Source organism: Glossina fuscipes, unplaced genomic scaffold (assembly GCF_014805625.2).
Source record: "Glossina fuscipes isolate IAEA_lab_2018 unplaced genomic scaffold, Yale_Gfus_2 0, whole genome shotgun sequence".
Lineage (NCBI taxonomy): Eukaryota > Metazoa > Arthropoda > Insecta > Diptera > Glossinidae > Glossina > Glossina fuscipes.
In genome coordinates this window covers 25,904,039-25,913,865 of record NW_023998414.1, presented here as the reverse complement: position 1 = coordinate 25,913,865, position 9,827 = coordinate 25,904,039, and positions in this window count along the sequence as shown.

Genomic DNA, 9,827 nt, shown 5'->3' with positions numbered 1-9,827 from the left:
AAGCAAACATAGCCGTGATGCGTACTGCTTAGTAAGCATCAAATTCAAACAGCAAATGTTACCATTGTGTGTTTAGGATATTATTAATATCGCCATCAATCTATTTTCAAGTGCAGCCAACTAAATGTGTATGTTTTATTCCTATGCATATCTATATGCCTGTACAATGTGTGGTCATTCGTGTGTTATGGTTAATTAAATTTCGTCAATTAACTTTGCAGTTGACATTTTAGCATTTGTTAATATAATGTATATACAATATATATATATATATATATATATACCGTTATTTAGCAATATAGTGAAAGCATTATACGAAGCAATTCTTTTGAAAATTCACTCTCATTGCAAGGGCCGTTTACCGTTAGTGTCACAAATCACTCAGCCATTAAAATTAACAGGGGGCAATCCAACCGTTGATGGATTACTATGTTTTGCAAAATTTAGTTTGTTTAAGATTTATTACAAATTCCGCACCTTCAGCATTCGTATATATGAATAAAACATTTTGTTACAAATATTTTTGTCAATTTTTGCATGTAATTGAAAATATTGTACGACTATATATTATTCATTCATTGCATACCGATGCAAAGCAAAAATATTCAAATATATTCAAATACTTAAGTGTTCCACTACAATACTTAACTGAGTAAATTTATTCAAAATAATTTTTATAACAAATCGAAGACAAATCAAGCATGAAAGTTACATTTATCGCGCAGTAAATCCTGATTACCCGTCACCTTAAAAATACATGCGGAATTTGGACAACATTTCTTTCATTTTTTTTTTTTTTTCTTTTTATTCGTATATTTATGGGCGTGTAGAATTAATGTAAAGCCAGACAGATGAACAGACGGATAGACAATGCAGGCAGTGAAACAAGTAGGCACGGGTCAGACGAAGGATGACGTGATTAGTTGAAAGCGGAAGCAAATTTGCAAAAATCAATTATCCGACCTATGAGGAGATCAATGCACAGATGAATTGACAAATAAACGCTCATATGATTAGATTTACGAACAAACAGGGACAGTCAAATAGAAAGAGAGAAAATGCGAAGGAAAATAGGTATATAAACAAAGATTTAACGAATCTTATGAGCAGCATACAAGACACACATAGACAAGGAGAGAAATTTATGTCCAGGCGAATGGACAAAGATCTTCATTAACTGTCGGTGCGGATGAGGAGATAGATGGATTACTGGATAAACAGAGAGTGTAGGAAAAGCATAGGTAGACGATACATATACTGACAGATAGACATACATGGCCACATAGATGAATGAATAGTTTGATGAAACGAAAAATTGAGAAAAGGATGGATACACCAAGATATAGTCGCATAAATGGATACTCATACCGATTGGGAAGCAAACAGATAGACGAACCAATAGACCGACTGGACAATCGAACGCATGCCAGCAGTCAGAATAAAGTAAAGAACAAAATAGCTGAACACAACTAATTCGACTGACTATTTCATCTTAACGGGATATATTTCAAAGAGAGATACGATCTTTTAAAAAAGGTCATAACTAATGAGCAACCATTTGTGACGGTAAGTGTATTGCGAATCGGAAAGTGCAATATATGGAAATGGTGATCTTTCATTGATTATAATTATATATATATATGTCACATAAAAAATATATGTATAATTTTGGTCAAAATTTCAAATCATAGTGTGTGCTACACGTTCTTATTGGTGAAGAGAATGGATTTCAACTGAAATATGGAATTTTTCAAAATCTGTTTTGTGTTTTTGAGCCATTTTTGAATATCTTTTTTGAGTTTATTGGCGAACACACCCTTCAGAATAAGTTCAAGTTGAACTTTTAGCAATACCAGGAGAGAGAACAAGGCCAGATATAGTGTTTATGTACGATTTCAATACGAGCAATGCATATCGTTAACATCAATTGGTTATATCAGCCCATTATCTTTACTTTCCCGACAAATACACTGACCAGATGCTTGCAGGATGCATTAGATGCTATAAAATTTATTGAGCTTGATAGCAGAAAATCAATTAGGAGTTATTAGATATCTCTATGAGTACGCATTCATGAATGATATGAATATTTAAAGTTTAATTATTTTAAAAGATCTGATCTACTATATAATGTTTATCAGTAGCAAATCAAATGACAAATTTAATACGGTCTCGCACTATTGTAGTGAAATAAAAAGAAAAGAAAACCATATTTTTTGCCTTCAAATGAAGTTTATTGATAAACAGAAATATGTAAATACTTTTTGTTATATCTTGAACGTACTCAGCATTTTTCCAATTATATAAAATATTTTCCTTCACATTGTACTCACTTTTCTATTTAATAATGCAAATCGTTTTACAAAGATATAACTAATAAAAATGATAATAAAAGAAAAATCTTAAATAAATGGCTCTGCCTCGCAAAATTTTGTACATTTTTATTCATTCATCAGTTAGTTATGTTTTGATTTTTATGCACAAGAAATACATTTTCGATGTCTTCTCTCCTTCCCTTTGCATTGGGACTGTAAGCTCGCAAAGCCAATTTGGAAACCCTACGTCTGAAAGGCATATGTGCACTTTACTTAGAGCGGACTTAAAAGATAAGAAAATTTTCGGAATTTCAAGAAACTTCTAGTAATGGTACGATCGCACCCCGTTATTACTTCATTGAGTGCCGTTTATTCAAATGTGGAAAATTTTTGAATCAAATCGTGTGTCTTAAAAATATGAAACTTGTCGTCTTTTAGTTTTTACTTGGAAATTCTCCATTGCATCAAAGATATTTTTCTTAGTTTAGCACAACTGGTGTAGGGTATATTAAGCTAGTGCGGACGTATGTAACAGGCAGCAGAAGAACTTAAGGTAAATCCGTCTTTTATAATGCCGATCGATTTAGAATCAGAATCTGAATTGATCTCAACCTCCCTGTCCGTGCTGTCTGTCTGATGTATGTCCATGTAAATTAATGTTCAAACTAAGGGTCACAATTTTTCAGATATTTGCATGAAATTTGATACAGTGATGTGTTTTGACCCAAAAGTCGTTATATGGGAAAAAAATTTCAATTTTCAAATTTGCTGTGCGACGATCATCAGACCAGGATACTTGAGCATTGGAAGAAAGTTGTGTGGACCGATGTATCATCGTTCACATAATTTCCTCAAGACGATCGGGTTGATGTATGGAGAATCTCAAAATCACCCCCACAATTCGGGCGACCGAGTTACTACAATTAACCATTAGGAGATCTGAGCGGCTGGCTAGATTATTGCGAATGAATATCACGGCCTACTCAATGATGAATTTCTTAACATGGTTGGCGTATTGCTGCCAAACACTGCCGAATTCCAAGATGATCCCACACCTATGGCTTGAGGATTGTCATCAAAAATCTGCCATGACGCGCTCAATCGGCCGAAGCTGAAGATAATTGAACTGTTCTGGGGGAGTTTTAGAGCAGAGAGTAAAATTTCCATTTCCAACATCATTGAAGCATTTGGTCGATATTTTGGTATAAAAATGAGACAACAATTCATTGGAAAACTATTCAGACACTCTCTAGCAATTTATTCCGAGACTAAATGCACTTGTTGCTTTGGATTAATCAATAAATATTGTATATGTGTGTCAGGTGTTCATATCATTTTGTTTGTACCCTGTAAAGAATCGTATATAAAAGTTCGGGTTAACTGCACTATTTTCGATCTTAATGAATGGAGCAATTGGCAAAAATGTTAATTTTCGAGTTACGTTTCATTCAAGGGACAGACACTATTTGCATTAATCAAGAATGCATATACATGCGAATACTCCAACGCGTATTCGTCTATAAATCTAATGCAAGCTTCAATTTACGTACAAGCAAAAAACATAAACGATAACGAAATAGCCTAATACCTATATATATATGAAAAATTTTTAAATTGTTATATAAGTGCACAATGTCTATGAATATTTATACATAGTATGCATTTCAGTCACAATTGACGATTAACCACGGTGATAACGTTCATGCAACTATGCAAAGCATTTTTTCTTTTTTTTTTTTCTTTTTTTGATGATTTAATTTTAATAAAATAGGAAACTCCAACAAAAATGTTGTACATTTGTTTTGTTTTTTAAACAAAGCAAAGCTGTTATTTAACAATCAACCACATCTACCTTCAATTTAGTTAATTAAAAATTTTATATTAATTAACTCAATTGTATTTTGTGTGTTTTGGTTCTTTTTTTTTTTTTTTATTCCATTTTTTTTGTTTTTTCTTTACAAACATTTTGTATACAAATGGATTTAAGTTCAATTGCAACAATTTTACATATGTTTTAGGCTACCAAAAACAGAGTATGATCTCTCATATAATTTAATATGAATACAGTCAACCATCAACTTACGCGATATTGAAGTACACATATAAGTCCATAAATACACGATTCCAGATATACATGATGATATTCTACGAGGGTATAAAGATGCTTTTATTCAACTAATGTCCTACTAAATTAGGCTTTTGACGATGTCCATGCTTCACAAAGGGGAAAAAATTGATTAAGATTTGTACAGACTCAGTTACCTATTTGTTAAATACGATGCGATTAACTTCCTTCTGGGAGGATCGATATGTTCAAGTCTGAGCGACATAAATGTAGAAAATAGATTTCGCGATCCTTATTGTTAGAAGAAGACTTACATTTATGCCTATATAATGTGCGCCGCCTTATGTTATTAGAAAATATGCTGCAAGACTAGAAATTATATTTCTGAACTTTGATAAACCAAAGCCGGTCAAGAGATGTTCTACATATGACCTGTAAGATGAATATTTATTATTTTACGCAATGCATATTGCATCTATGTAATATATATGACAACTTGGTCAACCATTCCCGGCACTAATAGGTAGATGTTGTCTCTAATAAATAATGCGTACTCTTTTTAGAAAACTTTGAACGATGCCCGTCAAAATTTCATGACATTTCGATCATTTGTTTACGAGCTCTACTGGTTTTAGTGCGGCTGCCTTTCTTATTTTTAAAAGTTGCTTTTTAGGTTTTAAAACCTAGTTACTGCGTATATTATTTTTTTTTTAATCATATGAAACGATTACGTTATTTTCTTTCCTACTATAGTGTTCTTAAATTAGGGCTAAATCTCTCTTCCTTTACAAAATTTAATTAGAGCATTTTTCAAATCCATTTCAAAATATTTCTTCTTTTTATACTTTCACTTGAACATGTATATACATATATATGTATAAAAATGAGCCATGTTGTTCACTGTTTCCACTGTTTCTTTCTACCCCTTAAGAACGCTTTTTAGAGCAATTTGGTTTCCCTTACTTCATTTCTATACTACATAATACTACATGACAAAGACATTATCTTTTTTCAATTTGCTCCAAAAAATGCCCGAACAACTTGGCGTATCACGCAATCACTACTGATTCGGACTATCTGGCTTATTTCAAATAGAAAGAAGATAAATTAGATAAGGCCCAACGACGCTTTCAATGAAAACTGCACGCTAACGCTAGGTTAACATTTCTAGGCAAGCCCTGGCCGTTTGTTCGTCCATCCGCTTTATGCACCCAACTTAGAAGTGAAGATCACATAGATTCATTGATATGTTTTCAATAAGTTGAGATCATTTTTCTGACCACTCCCAACATAACTAGCTATCTATCTATTTTGAAAATGCTTTTTAGGGAAAAAATTTGAAATTTTTAATATTTCTCACAATCAATTGGTGAAAGTATAGCATTTTTGGCATATTGAACAAATGTATAAAATTTTGATGGGCCCCTTCTCAAATAGGCGTTCTTTTGAAAACGTAAGTCAATAAGTTCAGATTTTTTAAAATGAAATTTGCTACAAAAAAAAAAAATGATTTGAAAAATAAATTTATCACAGATCTATTCTTCCGATATCTTCATACATAAATAAGAAAGCCATTTTATGGCACCATAAAGACTAATCTTTGATATATGATGACAAAAATAGCTAAAGAATTCCATGAGGTGGAGTGCCGGCTGGCATTATTTAAGGGCTTTTATGGAAAGTTCGGCAACGGATTTTGAATTTTAATATTTTATGACAAAGACAGTTCAATTACTTTATTACGCATAGTCGCGTAGACTTTGTAGGTATATGATAGGTATTTTTCCCCATTAGAACGTTTTAAATTGTTTATTAGTTGGAAGACTAAATTTTTTTCTTAAATAGCTCTGCAAATCTAAGAAGAAGGTAATAAGGCCACTGCAGCGTGTCTCGTGCATTACGCTGCAAGTTATCGTTGATTAGCAAATAAGTTTGAATTAAGTAAAAATTAAATTAAAATCTCTATTATACAATGCCTTAAAAACAAGCGCGCTGAGGAAGTCAACATCATAAAGGTGTCATCAGAATATTGCAATCATGTTGAATACTTTATATATTTATGCAAATTTACATATGGAGAATTTTTTGCGGAATAATAACGAGCGACCAAAAAACACAACTACATGATGATTATTGCAATATATTTTTCATCAATAGCCCGGACTTAAGTAAACAATTTAATGAATTTACAAGTTAAGTAAAGCAATTAATGTAATTGCAGACGTAAGGTAAGCGTAGAGTTGCCCTTCGCTTAGTGATCCTGGTGATACGCATCAGTGAGCTTGTAAAATGCATATTCTCTTAATCGCCGTAAGAATCGAATTGTGTCTCGCTTGTCCGTCCGTCTCTCCGCATTGTAGTTGCATATTTGAGGGAAAAGTGTTAGAAATTGGCAAAGGAATGTAATTTGCACACGATAAGAAAAATGTTTTCATTTACAATTTAAACACAATTGTGAATAGTCTAAAGTACTTTGCAGATATTTATGAGATCATTTTTTTTGAGCCTAAGCGCAAAAACGAGAAAGATCCGTGAGACAAAGGCATTTGCAACGTTTGAGAAACTGGAAATTGCGAGTCATAAAAGAATATAAATTAAGTGTCAAAGGTATCTTAAAAAAGACTTTGATCGAAGTGGAAAATGTGTAGAAAACGCTTTCATATTAATTTCAAGTGATAAGTGTATCAATGCTTTGCCTTAAAGCGAACGCAGCATTCTTACATTTGCTCCTATAAATAAGAAAATGCCTTTGAGTTCACCATTGGGGCAGGGCATTTCTCAAAATTAATTCACGGACAAATAACGCAAAATATATCTATTCTCTGAGGTACAATTCTACAATCTCTGCATTACTAATTAAATTAACACTTAACTAGATTTAATTAATTTTAAATCCAAAAAGTGGGTCTATAGTTATCACTAAAATTCCATTAATCACGCACTGTTACAAAGTACATAAAACAAGGAATCGTATGCCAGCGCTTGAAAAAAAAGAAAAATTCATTCTTTATTCGAACACCACTCGTTGTAAACAATGAAGATTGAATATGCAACAAAGCACACGCATGGTCGTAATAAATACAATGTACACACCAAGAATTAACACTACACTGTCTGTTTATGTATGTGTTCGGCAATATACAAAAGCACAAGTATAGAGGAAAGATTTAGGATAACAAATCCAATAACGACATTGTAATGGAAAGCCATTGAAAATGGTTACATTTTCATAAAACGCGACGCTTTAAAATGGCAAACGGGGAAAGTTTTAGTGCGTTTAGGATGAAACGACAAAAGCTAAAACATGACTCTCTAGGTTCGATGAATAAGTAGAAAGAAACTTTTTCACAAGATAGGATATTAAAAGGCAAATATCTTTTAGACCGAGTTGGCTCCGCTAGAGCATTCCTTCCAGGTAAAGATATTGAAATCTTTGATCGAAAATAATTGAAATTTCGTGACCAACAAAGATTTGGTCGCATTTGCCCACAAGAATTGAACTTAACCTTCTTGACGCTACGATTTTGCAAAGCCTCATAACTGTACATAAATGATCTTTTACATCATAACATTTTCGATTATTTCTAGCCCATGTTTCCAATATATTTCATATAGTATTTGACAAAAAAAAAAAAAAAAAAAGAAACAATTCTTAAAATGCATCTATACCATCTAAGACACGATCACTTGTTATCATTCAATCTATTAACGCAGGCCAATAATGCGTTGCTTTTCAACATTTATTTAAAAACAACTTTTCCTTTTTTTTTACCATATTAGAAATGAAGAAACAGGAAAAAAAACTGTATGTCCGAACTGAACTGAAGCGTTTTACTACCTACCACAACAAGCACAACATATTCTGCCAGCGTAAGCTCGTTATTGTAAAACCATAGCACCTCTAACGGGCAGAATTAATCCCCTGAAAAGTTATCGCTACTATATAAAATCAAAACAAAAAAAAAAAAGAAAAGAAGTAAATAAATAAATGAAAGTAAGAAAAACATTCAGAAACACTTAAGACGACATACTTCAACTGTAAAATACTTAACATAGGAAACGTGAAGACAATTGGATCCTTAATTTATATTCTCATTTACAATGCAAGTATAGACTCTAATCTATTATTATTATTATTATTGTTAATTTAACCAGAGAATAACTTCTTAGGCGAAAATCTTAAAGCACTAGCATCCAAAGCTGTCGGTTTTATTGGAAACTCTGCGGTACTTGAGATTTGAACTTACGACCATTGAGTTGCTAGTCGAGACTCTTGCCTACTCGGTCGCTCAAGCGGATAGACTCTAATTTAAGAAATAAACTCTCTATTATAATTAAGTAAATATGTTATTATTTGATCAGTAATTAAGTTTAGAGAAAAGTTCTTTCAAAACTTCGGCTTCGCTGTTTGCAATTAAGTACTCGCCCGACCTTATCTAATAATTCTTTTTCTCTTTTGCTTATCGTAAACGAATACCCATTAATTATCTTTCGATAGATGCGGCATATTCATGGCTCAAAAAATTCAAATTTCGGCAAGGTCACATACGAGTTCAGGCCCCAAAGCATCCAATCTAATAAAATAAACCCAATAAACTTATTATATTTGTATCTTGCAACAAAGACATGTCCTTTTGGGGGATGTTCAATAGCTTCGAAATGTTCTTTCAAATAGGAATCGTTGAGTTCGCCATAGTCGCAGCCAGACATAGACTCACCTTCTCATTGTTGAACAATCTTAAGCGCCGATGGACATTTTCAATTTTCGCCCAAGAAGGGTTGAAAAGGAGCGCATGAAAGCTAAGCCGGGTGAATGGAATGCGAAAGGACGCAAATCAAAAGTTTGCTTTTTAACTATAGCTACAGCGATAGCGAATGTCTTGAGCTGCTTTTTGTTTTCCGGAGACAGAACTTATTTTTTGCCATATATTGTAAATTGCCCTACGTGACAAGTTTTCAATTTAAGTTTATCAATTTTTTTCCCACTGTTTACGACCAAGCGATGCCTCGTCCCGTCACGCATTCACCATGTCTTCACTTTGACTTTGTAAATTTTTTTCCCTGATCAATATTCTTGTATAAATGTTGATCCTGTCCATCTTTTGCCAGTTTTTGCATTTTTAAGATTAAGATAACTCATATCCAAGGATTGCCTAAACTAAACTGTTTTCGATCGACTATCAACTTCATCGATGTTCTTCCAATAGTTTTATCCCTTTAACAATACCACGTAATAACATTCCTGTCAATTCCGGTACACTTGTTCAGTAAAGCCTAAGAATAGTGCTTGAAAGTGAAGAAGCTACACTGTCATCTAGATCTAATCAATAAATAAATAAATAGTAATTAGTTCCTCGACTTCGGTTAAACATTAAAGACATTACTTTACGATTGTTGCTTTCTTTTATGCGAACTCGTTCAGTTTTTATCAACGAGAGAGTATTTAA